The sequence below is a fragment of the Bubalus bubalis genome, chromosome 23 (assembly GCF_019923935.1).
Source record: "Bubalus bubalis isolate 160015118507 breed Murrah chromosome 23, NDDB_SH_1, whole genome shotgun sequence".
Taxonomy (NCBI): domain Eukaryota; kingdom Metazoa; phylum Chordata; class Mammalia; order Artiodactyla; family Bovidae; genus Bubalus; species Bubalus bubalis.
The window spans coordinates 20425274-20441753 of record NC_059179.1 but is presented as its reverse complement, the minus strand read 5'-3'; the positions used below and the strand labels follow the sequence as shown (position 1 = coordinate 20441753).

The 16480-nt window shown below is 37.4% G+C and overlaps 1 protein-coding gene and 1 pseudogene across 3 annotated transcripts in view; one reads left to right on the top strand and one right to left on the bottom strand.

Moving 5' to 3' along the window:
• Positions 1–16480, top strand: part of HPSE2 (heparanase 2 (inactive)) — a 727458-nt gene that overhangs the window by 28951 nt on the left and 682027 nt on the right. The window lies entirely within an intron of this gene.
• LOC102390909 lies at positions 5090–7179 on the bottom strand (annotated as a pseudogene).

The following is a 16480-nucleotide window of genomic DNA, read 5'->3' as shown; positions in this document are numbered from 1 at the left end:
CCCAGCATCAGGGTCTTTTCCAGTGAGTCAGTTCTTTGCATCAAGTGGTCAAAGTATTAGTGTTTCAGCTTCAACATCAGTCCTTCCAATGAATATTCAGGATTGATTTCCTTTAGGATGGACTGGTTGGATCTCTTTGCAGTCCAAGGGACTCTCAAGAGTCTTCTCCAACAGCACAGTTTGAAAGCATCGGTTCTTTGGCGCTCAGCTTTCTTTATAGTCCAACTCTCACATCCATACATGACTACTGGAAAAACCATAGCCTTGACTAGATGGACCTTTGTTGGCAAAGTAATGTCTCTGCTTTTTAGTAAGCAGTCTAGGTTCATAAATTTCTTCCAAGGAGCAAGCATCTTTTACTTGCATGGCTGCAGTCACCATCTGCAGTGATTTTGGTGTCCCCCCAAAATAAAATCTGTCACTGTTTCCATTGTTTCTCCATCTATTTGCCATGAAGTGATGGGACTGGATGCCATGATATTAGTTTTCTGAATGTTGACCTTTAAGCCAACATTTTCACTCTCCTCTTTACTTTCATCAAGAGGACGTTTAGTACTTCTTCACTTTCTGCCATAAGGGTGATGTCATCTGCATATCTGAAGTTATTGATATTTCTCCTGGCAGTCTTGATTCCAGCTTGTGCTTCATCCAATCCAGTGTTTCTCATGATGTACTCCACATATAAATTAAATAAGCAGGGTGACAATATATAGCCTTAACGTACTCCTTTCCCTATTTGGAACCAGTCTGTTGTTCTGTGTCCAGTTCTAACTGTTGCTTCCTGACCTGCATACAGATTTCTCAAGAGGCAGGTCAGGTGGTTTGGTATTCCAGTCTCTTTAAGAATTTTCCACAGTTTGTTGTGATCTGCACAGTCAAAGGCTTTGGCATAGTCAATAAAGTAGAAGTAGATGTTTTTCTGGAATTCTCTTGCTTTTTCTATGATCCAGTGAATGTTGGCAATTTCATCTCTGGTTCATCTGCCTTTTCTAAAACCAGCTTGAACATCTGGAAGTTCATGGATCACGTATTGCTAAAGCCTGGCTTGGAGAATTTTGAGCATTACTTTTCTCAAAAGTGCAATTGTGCGGTAGTTTGAACATGATTTGGCATTGCTTTTCTTTAGGATTGGAATGGAAACTGACCTTTTCCAGTCCTGTGGCCACTGCTGAGTTTTCCAAATTTGCTGGCATATTGAGTGCAGCACTTTCACAGCCTCATCTTTTAGGACTTGAAATATCTTAACTGGAATTCCATAACCTCCACTAGCTTTGTTCATAGTGATGCTTCCTAAGGCCTACTTAACTTCGCATTCCAGGATGTCTGGCTCTAGGTGAGTGATCACATCATCGTGATTACCTGGGTCGTGAAGATCTGTTTTTGGATAGTTCTTCTGTGTATTATTGCCACCTCTTCTTAATATCTTCTGCTTCTGTTAGGTCCATACAATTTGTGTCCTTTATTGTGCCCATCTTTGCATGAAATGTTCCTTTGGTGTTTCTAATTTTCCGATGCCTAAAGAACAACAAATTCTAGTGAATGTAGAGTGATAATTCATGTTTTCATTTTCCTAAATCACATCCCTTATGATTATACAGTGGAAGTGAGAAATAGATTTAAGGGACTAGATCTGATAGATAGAGTGCCTGATGAACTATGGATGGAGGCTCATGACATTGTACAGGAAACAGGGATCAAGACCATCCCCATGGAAAAGAAATGCAAAAAGGCAAAATGGCTGTCTGAGGAGGCCTTACAAATAGCTGTGAAAAGAACAGAAGTGAAAAGCAAAGGAGAAAAGGAAAGATATAAACACTTGAATGCATAGTTCCAAAGAATAGCAAGGAGAGATAAGAAAGCCTTCCTCAGTGATCAGTGCAAAGAAATAGAGGAAAACAACAGAATGGGAAAGACTAGAGATCTCTTCAAGAACATTAGAGATACCAAGGGAACATTTCATGCAAAGATGGGCTCGATAAAGGACAGAAATGGTATGGACCTAACAGAAGCAGAAGATATTAAGAAGAGATGGCAAGAATACACAGAAGAACTGTACAAAAAAGATCTTCATGACCAAGATAATCACGATGGTGTGATCACCCACCTAGAGCCAGACATCCTGGAATGTGAAGTCAAGTGGGCCTAAGAAAGCATCACTACCAACAAAGCTAGTGGAGGTGATGGAATTCCAGTGGAGCTATTTCAAATCCTGGAAGATGATGCTGTGAAAGTGCTGCACTCAATATGCCAGCAAATTTGGAAAACTCAGCAGTGGCCACAGGACTGGAAAAGGTCAGTTTTCATTCCAATCCCAAAGAAAGGCAATGCCAAAGAATGCTCAAACTACCGCACAATTGTACTCATCTCACACGTGAATAAAGTAATGCTCAAAATTCTCCAAGCCAGGCTTTAGCAATATGTGAACCGTGAACTTCCTGATGTTCAAGCTGGTTTTAGAAAAGGCAGAGGAACCAGAGATCAAATTGCCAACATCCTCTGGATCATGGAAAAAGCAAGAGAGTTCCAGAAAAACATCTATTTCTGCTTTATTGACTATGCCAAAGCCTTTGACTGTGTGAATCACAATAAACTGTGGAAAATTCTGAAAGAGATGGGAATACCAGACCACCTGACCTGCCTCTTGAGAAACCTGTATGCAGGTCAGGAAGCAGCAGTTAGAACTGGACATGGAACAACACACTGGTTCCAAATAGGAAAAGGAGTATGTCAAGGCTGTATATTGTCACCCTGCTTACTTAACTTCTATGCAGAGTACATCATGAGAAACGCTGGGCTGGAAAAAGCACAAGCTGGAATCAAGATTTCTGGGAGAAATATCAATAACCTCAGGTATACAGATGACACCACCCTTATGGCATAAAGTGAAGAGGTACTAAAAAGCCTCTTGATGAAAGTGAAAGTGGAGAGTGAAAAAGTTGGCTTAAAGCTCAACATTCAGGAAATGAAGATCATGGCATCTGGTCCCACCACTTCATGGGAAATAGATGGAGAAACAGTGGAAACAGTGTCAGACTTTATTTTGGGGGGCTCTAAAATCACTGCAGATGGTGACTGCAGCCATGAAATTAAAAGACGCTTTCTCCTTGGAAGGAAAGTTATGACCAACCTACATAGCATATTCAAAAGCAGAGACATTACTTTGCCAACAAAGGTCCGTCTAGTCAAGGCTATGGTTTTTCCTGTGGTCATGTATGGATGTGAGAGTTGGACTGTGAAGAAGGCTGAGCACCAAAGAATTGATGCTTTTGAACTGTGGTAGTGGAGAAGACTCTTGACAGTCCCTTGGACTGCAAGGAGATCTAACCACTCCATTCTGAAGGAGATCAGCCCTGGGATTTCTTTGGAAGGAATGATGCTAAAGCTGAAACTCCAGTACTTTGGCCACCTCATGCGAAGAGTTGACTCATTGGAAAAGACACTGATGCTGGGAGGGATTGGGGGCAGGAGGAGAAGGGGACGACAGAGGATGAGATGGCTGGATGGCACCACTGACTCGATGGATGTGAGTCTGAGTGAACACTGGGTGATGGTGATGGACAGGGAGGCTTGGTGTGCTCCGTCCGATTCATGGGGTCACAAAGAGTCGGACACAATTGAGCGACTGAACTGAACTGAACTGAATGACTAATGATATTGAACATTGTCTTCTATAGTTATTTGCCTTATATATTTTCTTTGGTGAAATTTCTGTTCCAGTGTTTTGTTTTTAAATGGGTTATTTTTCTTGTTACTAAGTTGTGAGAGTTTAGTATATTCTGGATACAAATCCTTTGTCAGCCATTTGTTTTGTAAATATTTCCCCCCGTGTATAGTTTCTCTTTTCATTTTCTTAAAATGTACCTTTTTGAAGTGTAAAAGTTTTGGTAAAGATGGGTGGTCAAAAGAGTAAAAAACAATAATCATTAAAAAAAAAGTTCTACATCCTTCAATTAGATGAATTCAGGTATGCATTACTAAATTTCCACTTTTGCCTTGAGGACAAAAGGAAGCTCACAGCTAAATTCACTGCTAAATCATACTAAGCCATCCTTTCCTTAAGTTTCTGGGATGGTCCATGTGCCTTGTGAGGGCAAAGGATGATTTTGTTTTTGTATGTGTTTTCAGCATGCCTGATACTGTACCTGGTAATAGTAGTAACATTTATTGAATACTCACTACATGATAGGCAGTGTGCTAAGCATTAGAAAAGTTTTTTGTTTGATAAAGTCCAATTTATTTAAAAGTTAATTTGTGCCTTTTTTGTTCTAGGGTTTACAAAATGAGTTTTAAATGATCAGAATCTACTTTGAGTTTTTATTACACAGTTACATGCATGGTGTAAGTACCATATTTTCCCTCCCATCCCTCATGCCATTGATATCATAATTTCATTGTAACATATGCCATGCTTGAAATCTGTTGTTCTTATTTTTGCTTGAACCATTCAGTTATCTCTGAGAGTAACTGAAATAAGAAAACCAATTTTTTTTTAACCTTCACTTATCTTTTCTGACACTCATCAACTGTTTTTTACTTCCACTTTTTTTTTTCCTTCTGCCTGAATAATTTTCTTTAACATTTCTTAAAGAGTAGGTATTACTGTCAGTGAGTTTGAGAAAATTATTTCTCCTTTATCTTTGAAGGATATTTTTGCATAGTGCAAAATTCTGGGTTGACCTTTTTTTTTTTTCTTTTAACACTTTAAAAATTTCATTACAGTTTCTTCCATGGTTTCTGTTGAGAAGTTTGCTATAATTCTTGCTCTTTCTTTTTTATTTTTGGCCATGCTGCTGGCCATGTGCAGAATCTTAGTTCCCAGATCAGGAATCAAGTCATGCCCCTTGCAGTAGAAGTGAGGAGTCTTTAACCATTGTACAGAGAAGTCCCTGTAATTCTTTTTGCTCCTTTATAAGCAGTGTATCTTTTGTTTTCCATAAGTGCTTTTTAGATTTTCTCTTTGTCTTTGGTTTTTAGCATTTTGACCTTGATATGCCTAGGTATGTGTGTGTGCATGTTTGATTATTGTTATTTATCCTGTTTTTAAATCACAAATAAGACCTTTTGTTTGTCACCATTAAAAGTCTGCATTTTAAACAGATTCTTGAACTGCCGGCTCATATCCTTCAGCTCATTCAACTTTAGCACCTGTCTCATCCCCAGTAGCTTTTCCAGAACTACTAATTTCACCATTAGCTCCATGAGTTTTCCCAATTTAAACTTGAACTTCTTTAGCATTTTTACTTTTCTAATGAAGATATCACAGAGCACATAAAGAGATTGGCAAGCCTTTTCTATGTCTTTTCCAATGGTGTCTGAAATCAGTTTATTAACCATCTTTTCCAAGTCACTTGTCTGCACCTCTTGGGTAATGATTTCCATCATCTTCTTGTGGATCTGGCACACCTGCTGGTGCTGGGCCTAAGAAGTCTTCTGAGTCTGGTTATTGTGATTTTCTGTGTAAAACTCACACAGAACAGATGAATCAAGTAACCATTGGTAGTCGTACATTAATGTGAGCTTCAATAATGGTCTGTCATTTTTTAACTATGGAGTACATTTTGTCACAGGTAAGATCCATGCCATGGAAATTAGTCAGGCAGTTTTTGCCCTGAACATCCACAATAATTAACTTGAATTTTCTGAATGCAATTTCATCATTTTGCAGATCAACAAGACTCACTTCAAAAACACAACCCTTGAGGCCATCAGATGGGATTTTGGTGCCTTGAGTTCTTGTGACCAGTGTTTTCCTGATATTTCTTATATTGAACTTAGCTGGTGCTTTCAGATCATACCAGTATTTCTTAGAAAATGGGTCAACCACTTTCTTCATGGTTGCCTTTTTGCCTCCTTTTTTAGGGCACTTATTCTTACTGACCACCGTGGTGCTGCTCAGAGAGCCAAAAGGGCTATTTATCCTATTTAGTGCTATCTGAGTTTGTTGGATCTAGGCCTTGGTTTGTTGTTTGTTGTCTGTCACTAATTTTGGAAAATTGTCAGCCATTATTCTTCAGCTCTCTTGTTCTTTTTTTTTGCCTTCTAGGATTCTAGTTTTGTGTATAATATACCATTTCATAGTGTTCCTGTGCCCTTAGCTTCTCTGTTCCTTTTTTGTTGTTGTTCTTTTTTTTCCTTCTCTTTGCATTTCATTTTGGTAGTCTGTGTTGACTTGTCTTCTGCTGGTTTGCATTGTTTCAGACAAAAAGTCTGCTCTACCTTATGTGTCTTTTTGCTCTGTCTACTTTTAAGATTTTCCTTTAATCTCTGCTTTTTAGCAATTTGATTGTGATACACTTTGGTGTGTTATTCTTGTTTCTTCTTTTTAGGTTTTTATGGGTTTATAGTTTTCATTTAATTTAGAAGTTTGGACCATTGTATTTTCCTTCTCCCATCCTGTTTTGGCACCAATTACTCATATAGTAGGATGCTTAATATTGTCTGATGGCTCTGTGATGCTCCATTTTCTTGAGTCCTTTTCCCTCCTTATATGTGTCATTTTATGCCATTAATTTTTTGCAGTGTCTTAAATTCAGTATACTTTTCAGTTACTATTTTTTATTCCTAGAAATTAAGTTTGTTTCTTTTTATATCTTTTATATTTCTCATTTTTACTCCTTTGCTTTCTTTTGTCTTCTTAAATATATAGACAATATTTTAAAATAATTTTTTAATTTCTGTGGCTACTACTTTAATCATCTGTGTCATTTCTGTCTGTTTCTGTTTATTGATTTTTCTGCTGCTTATGGGTCATCTTTTTTTTTTTTCTTTGTGTGCTAGTAGTTTTAAACTGGATATCAGAAATTTTAAATTTTACATTGTTGGATGCTGGATAGTTTGATATTCCTTTAAATATTATTTGTCTTTTTGAGAGATGAAGTTAAGGTCCTTGGGATCAGCTTGATTTTTTTCAAGTTTTCTTTTAAGTTTTATTAGAATAGTCTATGACTGATTTGGCTTCTCTGTTGTAGCAATACCTTTCTGAGGCAATACTTTTCTTATTCTGTACCCTTCTTACTAGAAGCCTTGTATGTTATGAGGTCTTTTCAGTTGCCCAGAATGTGAATTATTCCTGGTCCTGTGTGTACTATGCTGATTGTTTTACTTACTCCTTGCTGGTGGTTCTTTTCCTTACCTTGGTAGTTTTCTCACATATGCAAGGATGTCACTGCTGGAGCTCATGTTCTTTGTGTAACTCACTCCTCTCCTGTATGCTGCAAATTTAAGTTGCCTTGGCCTCTTGTAGCTCTGAACTCTGTGTCATCAACTCAATAAGACTGCTGAGTTCTGTTTTGGTTCCTCGTTTTGTACTACAAGCCTAAAAGTTCTCTCCAGGTATGGATGGCAAATGATAGGGCTCATCTTGTTTGTTTTTCCTTCTTTAGGAATCACTGTCCTGTGCTTTATGTTTTTATGTCAGAAAGCATTGTTTTGTGTACCTTGGTCCTTTTAAAAAGTTATTCAAGGTAAGGGGGTTAATGTGGTTTCTGTCATTCTAGCATAGCTGGATACTGGAATTTGTGATATGATTTTGAGTTTCCCAGAATGTCTCCCTGTCACCAAATAGATTCCTGACTGCCTTTCAGGAGGTTTATGATTCCATTGTTAAATAATCATTAATTTGGCTGCTTTGGAATTTGAATATTCTGTTAAGATGCAAACATGCCTCATAGGAAAAGAAACATGGCGCACAAGTACCTCAACGAATCAGAATATTAGCATTGACATATATACATACTATGTGTAAAATAGATAGCTAGTGGGAACCTGCTGTATAGCACTGGGAGCTCAATTCAGTGCTCTGTAATGATTGAGAGAGGTGGAATTTGGGGGATAGGAGGAAGGCTCAAAAGGGAGGGGAATATACATATACATACAGCTGATTTTTTCCCTTTGTTGTGTAGGAGAAACTAATGCAACATTGTAAAGTAATTATATTCCAATAATAAAATTAAAAAATAAATATTTATGGGGCATCTGAAAGCATAGAAATGTTAAGGAAATAAAGCTCTGGGTACCTGGACTCACAAACTACTTGTGAACCCTGCCCAACTTATTTAGCTTGTCTGAGCCCAGTTTTATCATTTGTAAAATAGAAGGGAGGTGGATTAGGGGATTAGTTGGAATATGGATTAGTTGGCCCCTGGCTGAGAGCAGAAGTAGGCCAGTGCCTTACTCTTTAAGGAACTTAAATATAGGTGGAGAGACACAACTAAATTTCCTTAAAACTCTAGCAAATCATAAAGGACAATTTAGTAGAATATTATCTGTGCCAAGTGCTATGAGAGTTCATATATGGTAACCTAAGAGAGTAATGTGTAAGGTCTGAAGGAGTAAGATAAGGCCTTGTGGCAAGGCAAAGGTGAAACTCAACTTGTTCCTTGAATGATGGATGTTTTTGGATAAAGCAAAGGGGACAAAAGTAAGGGGAATAAGATGTTCACTTTTGCTAGAAAATTTTCATTGTCTAATGAAAGTTTAATTTTCTGAGACTGGATCAATTTCAGGATGTTTCTGAAAATGGATCTGATTGTTCTTTTCTCTATATCACTAAGAGATAACAACAATTAACATTTTAATAATGGTTATCACTGTTGATTATTTTGAGATTGTTATAGTGTTTTTCAGAGTTAGGAGTTTTGCAGTCACTTCCTAGTGTTTCTTAAACAAATCCTAAATTTTGTACCTCAAATAAAACTAGTTACTAATGTTCCTCATTATTACTCATCCCCTTGATTTCTTTTGTGTTCCTTATCTTGGTTAAAGGCATCATCTCCTACCTTATCTCTTAAGGAAAATTTTGAACTATTTTTTATTCTTTTCTGAGCCTAGTCTCCCATATTCATTTGGCCATCAGATATCATAAGTCTTTAACTTAGGTCTCTAACACAGGTATACGTGCATACATGTGTGCTAAGTCACTTCAGTTGTGGCCGACTCTTTGTGACCCTATGGATTGTAGCCCGCCAGGCTCCTCTGTCCTTGGGATTTTCCGGGCAAGAATACTGGAGTGGGTTGCCATGCCCTCCTCCTCCAGGGGATCTTCTCTACCCAGGGATCTAACCTGGGTCTCCTGCATTGGCAGGCAAGTGCTTTTACCACTAGCGCCACCTGGGAAGCCCCTAACATAGGTGTAGTAGTCTAATTCTGAAATCCTCTTTCTTGCTACTATGCTGCCAGCCCTTACCATTCCCTTGGAATACTGTGACATATTAATAGATTCTGCTCCCCAGCTCTCCTAATAACATTTTTCATACTACTATCAGAATTATTTTTGTGAATAGTCTTCAATAGGTAAGTGACTTATCTAATTTATAGCCTCTGACATCTCTCCAGTGCTTGGAAGATAAAACTAGAACCTTAAGGGTACTCAAGTCTTAGTATTCTAGGTATGATATATGGAAAAGGGAGAATAATCCAAAGAGCAAGGAGAATTAGCAAAGGCATGAAAATATATATGTCCTGGGATTCTCTATCAGATAGACTTCCATTTTTCCTTTAGTCAAGACTTGGCTAAGAAGTCAACCCCCTTTATCACACACTCCTGAATTCATCCTTTCCCTTTATTTTGCAGATTATAAGTGCATATTACATTGAATCAGAGTTACTTCTGTTCTTACTTGTGTACATAGTAGTAGGCTGTGAATTCCATGAAGGTAGGGACAAACATTTATTCATCTTTGAATTCCCATTGTTTAATATAGTGTGTTGAGCACTATATCCAGGCCAGAATATTGGAGCGGGCAGCTGTTTTCCTTCCCCAGGGGATCTTCCCAACCAAGGGATCAAACCCAGGTCTTCTGCATTGCAGGAAGATTCTTTACCATCTGAGCCACCGGGGAAGCCCTGAGTACATTGTAAGAGCTGATATGTTTGTGTGAATTGATCATCAGTATAGATAACAAGCACTCTTGAAAGTCTGGTCCATTCCAGGACTCCAGTTCTGTAGGTCCCCTGAGGCTGCCACTAGGAGGCTCCAAAGCCATCCACATGAAGAAATTTGGTTTGCTTCCAAGTTAGACAAGGAACTGATGAGGCTTGATAAATCCTTATCAAAAGTTCAGATGTCTAAACTTTTATTTTGATTTATTTAGAATTCTGTTTTGTTTTTCTGTTTGACTTTGACATTTAGCAGCTTTGGACTACACATTACCCTTTGTAGAACTTTAAACCTAAATGATGTAAGTCAAGGATATAAACATTCTAGTCCTAGTTAGTCTACCCATACCATGGGGGATGTCAACTTTCAAAGAAGCTAAGTTAGTTTCTCCAGGCACAAAATGAAGACAAATGCTATTGACTCTATTCCAGTGCCTAAATATTTCTTCACTTCATCAAAAAGTATGCAGTAAGTATAATTGTTGGTACCTGTCCTTACCTATCATTTTAATATACCAGATTCCAACAGAAATAGCCATCTAAGATTATTACTGCTCAGTCAACAATTATGCCAGACTGTTGGCTCTAGTTGGTGTCATTACTGCTGCTTTGGTGCAGTAAATTCCAAATCATTAGCAGGTTCTCTTTAGAAACTTCTTGATATTGGGATCATCTTAGAGCTTTTGAGTGGATTTTATTGTTTGGGTATGAGGAAGAGAGGAGCTGTTTGTGTAGTTGTTAATAACACTGATTGCTTCACATACCTTTCCCTTCACTTTCCACATCTAACACCTGTCTTTTCTTCATGCCCGAGTTCATCTTCTATGAGAGTTTTTCCAGGATGTAGCTTTCTCTTTTTTCCCCCCTGAATTTAGACTAACTAAATCTTAGAGTTGGAAGAACTTTAGTTCATGTAGTCCAGTATTCTACCCAAAGTGTGACATATCAAGTGAGGGTAAAAACAACCCCAGATTTGTTGAGTAAATCAGCAAAGCCTTGGTTTTGGCCAAGGCTGATTATGTTGCTTTTCTTGTCCAAGCCCAGTCCTTTTCTGAGAACTACTACATTGCTTCAAGCTGTGTGTATCACTGCTAATAGCTATTTATTATTACATAGTCCTTCCATGAGGCTTAGTTGCCGTGAGGCAACTTATTTAGCACTTTTGTGAGGAATCAATCAGGTCAAACAAAATAACTCTATAGATGGAATCTTAGCAATTGCAGATGAATGAAAAGTAGATGTTCTATATTCTTATACTTTGTATAGATTAGTATTAGATCCAGTTCTGCAGGATTCTCACTTGAAAATAGACTTCGGGTTAATAGGGTGTAAGCTCTGTTGTATAGATGAAAAATCAGGGCTGTGCTCAATTTTGTGAGGCTGTCCTTAGAAATATCTAGCAGATGAATGATTTATGCTGAGTTATTGTGGGAAGTCTCTGCTTCTGGGTTCAGCCTTTAGCCCAATTGTATTGCATGTTTTCATGAACATTCTTGGGATGAAACCATGGTGTCTTCATCTGGGAATGATGTAAATTAGAGAAATACTGTACACCACAGAGTAGGAAGACAGCTGGAGCAGAGCCTTATATATTCATGGACTTCTGCCAAGTATCCATATATATTTGCATACATTTAGTAGAAGTGGATAAAAATACTTGCTGAGGCAGATTCTTCCAGGGTGTCATTTATTCTGTTAGGTTTCCCAGTGGGAAGAGCACCAGCAGTTAGGAGGCCTGTGTTCTAATCATTGCTTGGTACAAACTATTGTGCAGTCAAAACGTTGGGGAAATCACTTCATCCATGACCGCATTCTCTTATCTGTGAAGTTTGAGGGTATTCTACTCTCTACCCATCCTTCTAGAGCAGAGGTCAGCAAAGTACAGCCTGCAGGCCAAATCTTGCAACCACTTGTTTTTGTCAAGTTTTATTGGAGTATGCTACTGCTAAGTCACTTCAGTCGTGTCCGACTCTGTGCGACCCCATAGACAGCAGCCCGCCAGGCTCCCCCGTCCCTGGGATTCTCCAGGCAAGAACACTGGAGTGGGTTGCCATTTCCTTCTCCAATGCATGAAAGTGAAAAGTGAAAGTGAAGTTGCTCAGTCGTATCTGACTCTTAGTGACCCCATGGACTGCAGCCTACCAGGCTCCTCTGTCCATGGGATTTTCCAGGCAAGAGTTCTGGAGTGGGGTGCCATTGCCTTCTCCATTATTGGAGTATAGCCATGCTCATTTATTTATGTATTGTCTATGGCTGCTTTTGCATTACATTAGCCAACTTGAGTAGTACAACAGAGGCTGTGTGGCCCACAAAACCTAAAATATTTGCTGTCTGGCTCTTTATAGGAAAAGACTGCCAACTCCGACTCTAGAGCATATTTGAAAAAATTGGTGAGGGAAGAGGGGTGGTTCAGGCATCAAGACTAGGGATGCTATTGGTATCTAGTTGGTTGAGGCTAAGAATGTCAAATGTTCTGTGAGGCATGACATAATGAAGAACTGTCTTACATGAAATTCTAATAGTCCCTCCTAGGGATTTCTTTCCTATTTTTAATTCCAAGGAGAACCACTTTTGAAAGCTGTGTCAACTCTTTTAGGCCACTAAAATAGCAGTTTCCCAAGTTAAATGGGTAGGTTAGGAATTTTTTTTTAACAACTTCCATAACTTGAAAAACAATATACACCAAGAATCTAAATCAATTATTATGCTTAATATTATGGTAAAATGTTAGAATCATTTTTCTTAATATCAGGAAGAAGACAACAATGCCCGTAGATCACCACTGTACTGGAGGTTATAGCCAGCAGAATAATGTCAAGAACTTTGAAGGATCTGAAATTTTACCCTTCTTGTAAGCTAACACAGTAACTTGCCAGTTTCATGAATGTTGACAGAACATATGAGACTCCTGTGTCAAACAAAAAGGAGTTTATTTTTTATAGCAATAGCAGTGGCCAGAGTATCAGCAAATTTTTGTGTTGTTTTTCTGAGTCCAAATTTCCATAGAAAAATGGGAAGACTGCTAGGTGATACTTGAACATGTAATGGGTTATATAACCAGAGGGTAACTCTAGATTAGGCTTCCCAAGTAGAGCTCTGCTCAAGAATCGACCTGCCAGTGCAAGAGACGCAAGAAATTCAGGTTTGATCCCTGGGTTGAGAAGATCCCCTGGAGGAGGAAATGGCATCCTAATCCAGTTTTCTTGCCTGGAAAGTTCCATGGACAGAGGAGCCTGGCGGGTAATAGTCCATGGGGTCATTAAGAGTTAGACACGACTGAGCATGCACACACAACCATGAGATTAGGGAACCTGAATCATTCGTAGTGAGGGGTAAACAGGCATGCTCTTTATTTAGAGGGGAATATTATCTTTATTGCATTGGACATTTAAGCATGCCTGCCCTTTGCTCTGAAGTGAGGCACTGTCTCTTTCTTGTATGACTGTTAAATATACAAATACCTTTGAAAAGTTAACGTGGAACAAAGGCAGCTAGCGTCACTGGTTGTAAGGTAAGCAGAAATGCAGGAGTTCCGTGTCTTTCAACAAATAGGAAAAGTAAATAAATAAAATATGCAAGAAGAAGGAATAAACAACCTTGTTTTTATTAGCAGATGTGTAATTGTTTACCTAGTGAATTTATAAACTTCTAGTCTCAAATGGCTAGAAATAATAAGAGAGTTCATTGAGATTGCCGAATTCATGCTCCAAATAGCAAAACCATGTGCATTTTTATAAACTAGGGACAAAAGTTAGAATATATTATAAAATGATACTATTTATAAAATCAAAAGCTATACTATCTTTGAATATATCTAAGAAATATTTTGCCGAATTTAAATAGAGTATATTGTAAAATTTTATTGAAAAATGGAAGAGAAGGTTACATGGAGATGCAAAATGTCATGGATAGAAAGACTGAGTATCTTTAGTTTATAAATTTAATGCAATTTAAACTCCTACAAGCTTTGCATGTGTGTTTGTGTGGGTGTGTATGGTGAGTGTGTAACTTACTTAACAGATTGATCATCTCAAAATATGTAGAGAAAGCATTTGATAAGATTTAACTTTCATTCATGATATAGGCTCTTAGTAAACTAGGAAGAATAAGGAACTGCCCTAACCTGAAAAAAAGTATCTAAAAAATGCTATGGTAACATTATTCTTAATAATGAAAGACTGAATACTATTCATCTGAGATTGAGAAGGAGGCAAGATGTTCACTCTCACCACTCGTATCCAACTTCATACTTGCACATAGTGCGTTACGGCAAGACAGTGAAAAAGCATGCAGTTTGGAAAGGAAGACATAAAGCTATCTCAGTGTGCAGATAACATGATGGAAAAAACCTTAGGATAACCTTAGGAAATCTCAATGAATCTATTAAAAATTTCCCAGAACTAATAATAAGTTTACCAAGGCTGCAGGAAAGGTAGACATAAAACTGTCTCTGTTTGCAGATAACATGATAATGTATATTGGAAAAAACCCAAAGAATCTATAAAAAATTCCTAGAACTAACAGTGAGTTTACCAAGGCTGTAGGATAGAATGTTAATGTACAGAAGTGAATTATGTTTCTATAAAATGAACATTAGAATCTGAGATTTCAAAAAAGGACATATATAATAGCACCAAAAGGTATAAATCTAACAAAATGTATATTTATGCTGAAAACTGTAAAACAGAGGTGGAAGAAGTCAAATATATGAAGAGAGAGAGAGAGAGAGAATGTGTTCATGGATTAGAGGACTCAATATTGGTAAGACATCAATTCTCTCTAATATGTAATCAACATATGTAATTCAATCCCTATCAAAATCAAATAAAACTCTTCTATAGGTGTGTGTGAATGTGTGTGTGTGTGTGTGTGTGTGTGTGTGTTTGTGTATGGGTGCTTAGTCACTTCAGTAGTGTCCAGCTCTTTACGACTCTATGGACTGTAGCACACCAGGCACCTCTGTCCATGGGATTCTCCAGGCAAGAATACTGGAGTGGGTTGCCATGCCCTCCTCCAGGGAATCTTCCCAACCCAGGGATCGAAACTGCCTCTCCTGAATCTCCTGCATTGCAGGCAGATTCCTTACCACTGAGCCACTGGGGAAGCCCGTATGTATGTGTGTGTGTGTGTGTGTGTGTGTATATATATATACACACATGCACAGTTAAAATAAAGCTTCTTAGGTCAACTCCTTTTTTTTTCTTCCCAAGCCTTTAGTGTGGTTGTGTCATTCATTGTAATAGAGTTAGATTCATTTGTAAATCTACATTCCATATGTATATACACACACATATATGTAATATATATTATATTATAAACTTTATGACAAGTTTATAATACTTATTACACACGGACACACACAGGAATTAGAATAGGCCAAAAATATCTGAAAAAGAAGAACAAAGTTCTTTGATATTCACATTTTTCAAGACATTATAAAGCTACAGTTATCAAGATATAAAGTTTGATAACTTTATCAAAGTTATCAAGTTATCAAGTTATAAAGCTACATAGATCAGTGGAACAGAATAGAGAGCTTAAAAGTAAATGCACACAAGTGTTGTGAACTTATTTTTGACAAGCGTGTAAAGGCAGTTCCAGTGCCATTTGTTTTGGAAGGAGCAATTGGAAGGAAGTTCTGTGAAAAGATGAACCTTAATACATACCTCATACTTTATATAAAAATTAACTCAAAATTGATCATATACTTAAATATAAAACACAAAACCTATACAACTTCTAGACGAAAAAGTAGGATAAATGTGTGTGGCTTTGGAGTTAGTGAAAACTTTAAAAATAACTATCAAAAGTATGATCCATAGAATAAAAAATTGATATATTAGACTATAAAAATTAAAATCTTGCTCTGTGAAATACCCTATGAAGAGACGTGAAGCCACAGACTGGAAGCAAATATTTTTAAAAATCACAAATTTGATAAGAGATTTATATCCAGAACTCACAAAGAACTTTTAAAATTAAAGAAGGTTAGAAGCTGAATTAAAAAGTGGACAAAAGATATGAGCAGATACTTCACCAGAGAAAATATTTAGATTGAAAATAAGTATATAAAATATGTTCAACATCATTATCATTAGGGAGTGGAAATTAAAACCACAATGAGATCCTGTTACAAATCTATTAGAATGTCTTATCAAACAAAACTGGCAATGCCAAGTGTTATTGAGGATGTGGAACAGTAAGAACTCTACTACATTATTGGTGAGAATGCTAATTATACACCCACTTTGGAAAAAATTTGGTAGTTTCCTATAAAGCTAAACATCCATTTATCATATGACAATCTAGTCTTGCTCTTAAATGACTCAAGTCAGTTGAAAACTTGTATCTACAGAAAAAGCTGTATTGTAGATGAATGGGTCAATAAACAATGGTACATCCATTCAGTGGAATACTGTTCAGCAATATAGAATAATGAACTATTGATTCACAACAACATGGATGAATCCTAAATGCATTTAGCTAACTGAATGAAGACATATCCCAAAGACTAAATGTTGTATGACTCCATTAATAGGACATTCTGGAAAAAAAATAAACTGTAGGGCCAAAAACCCCAAATCAAAAAACAACAAATCAGTTT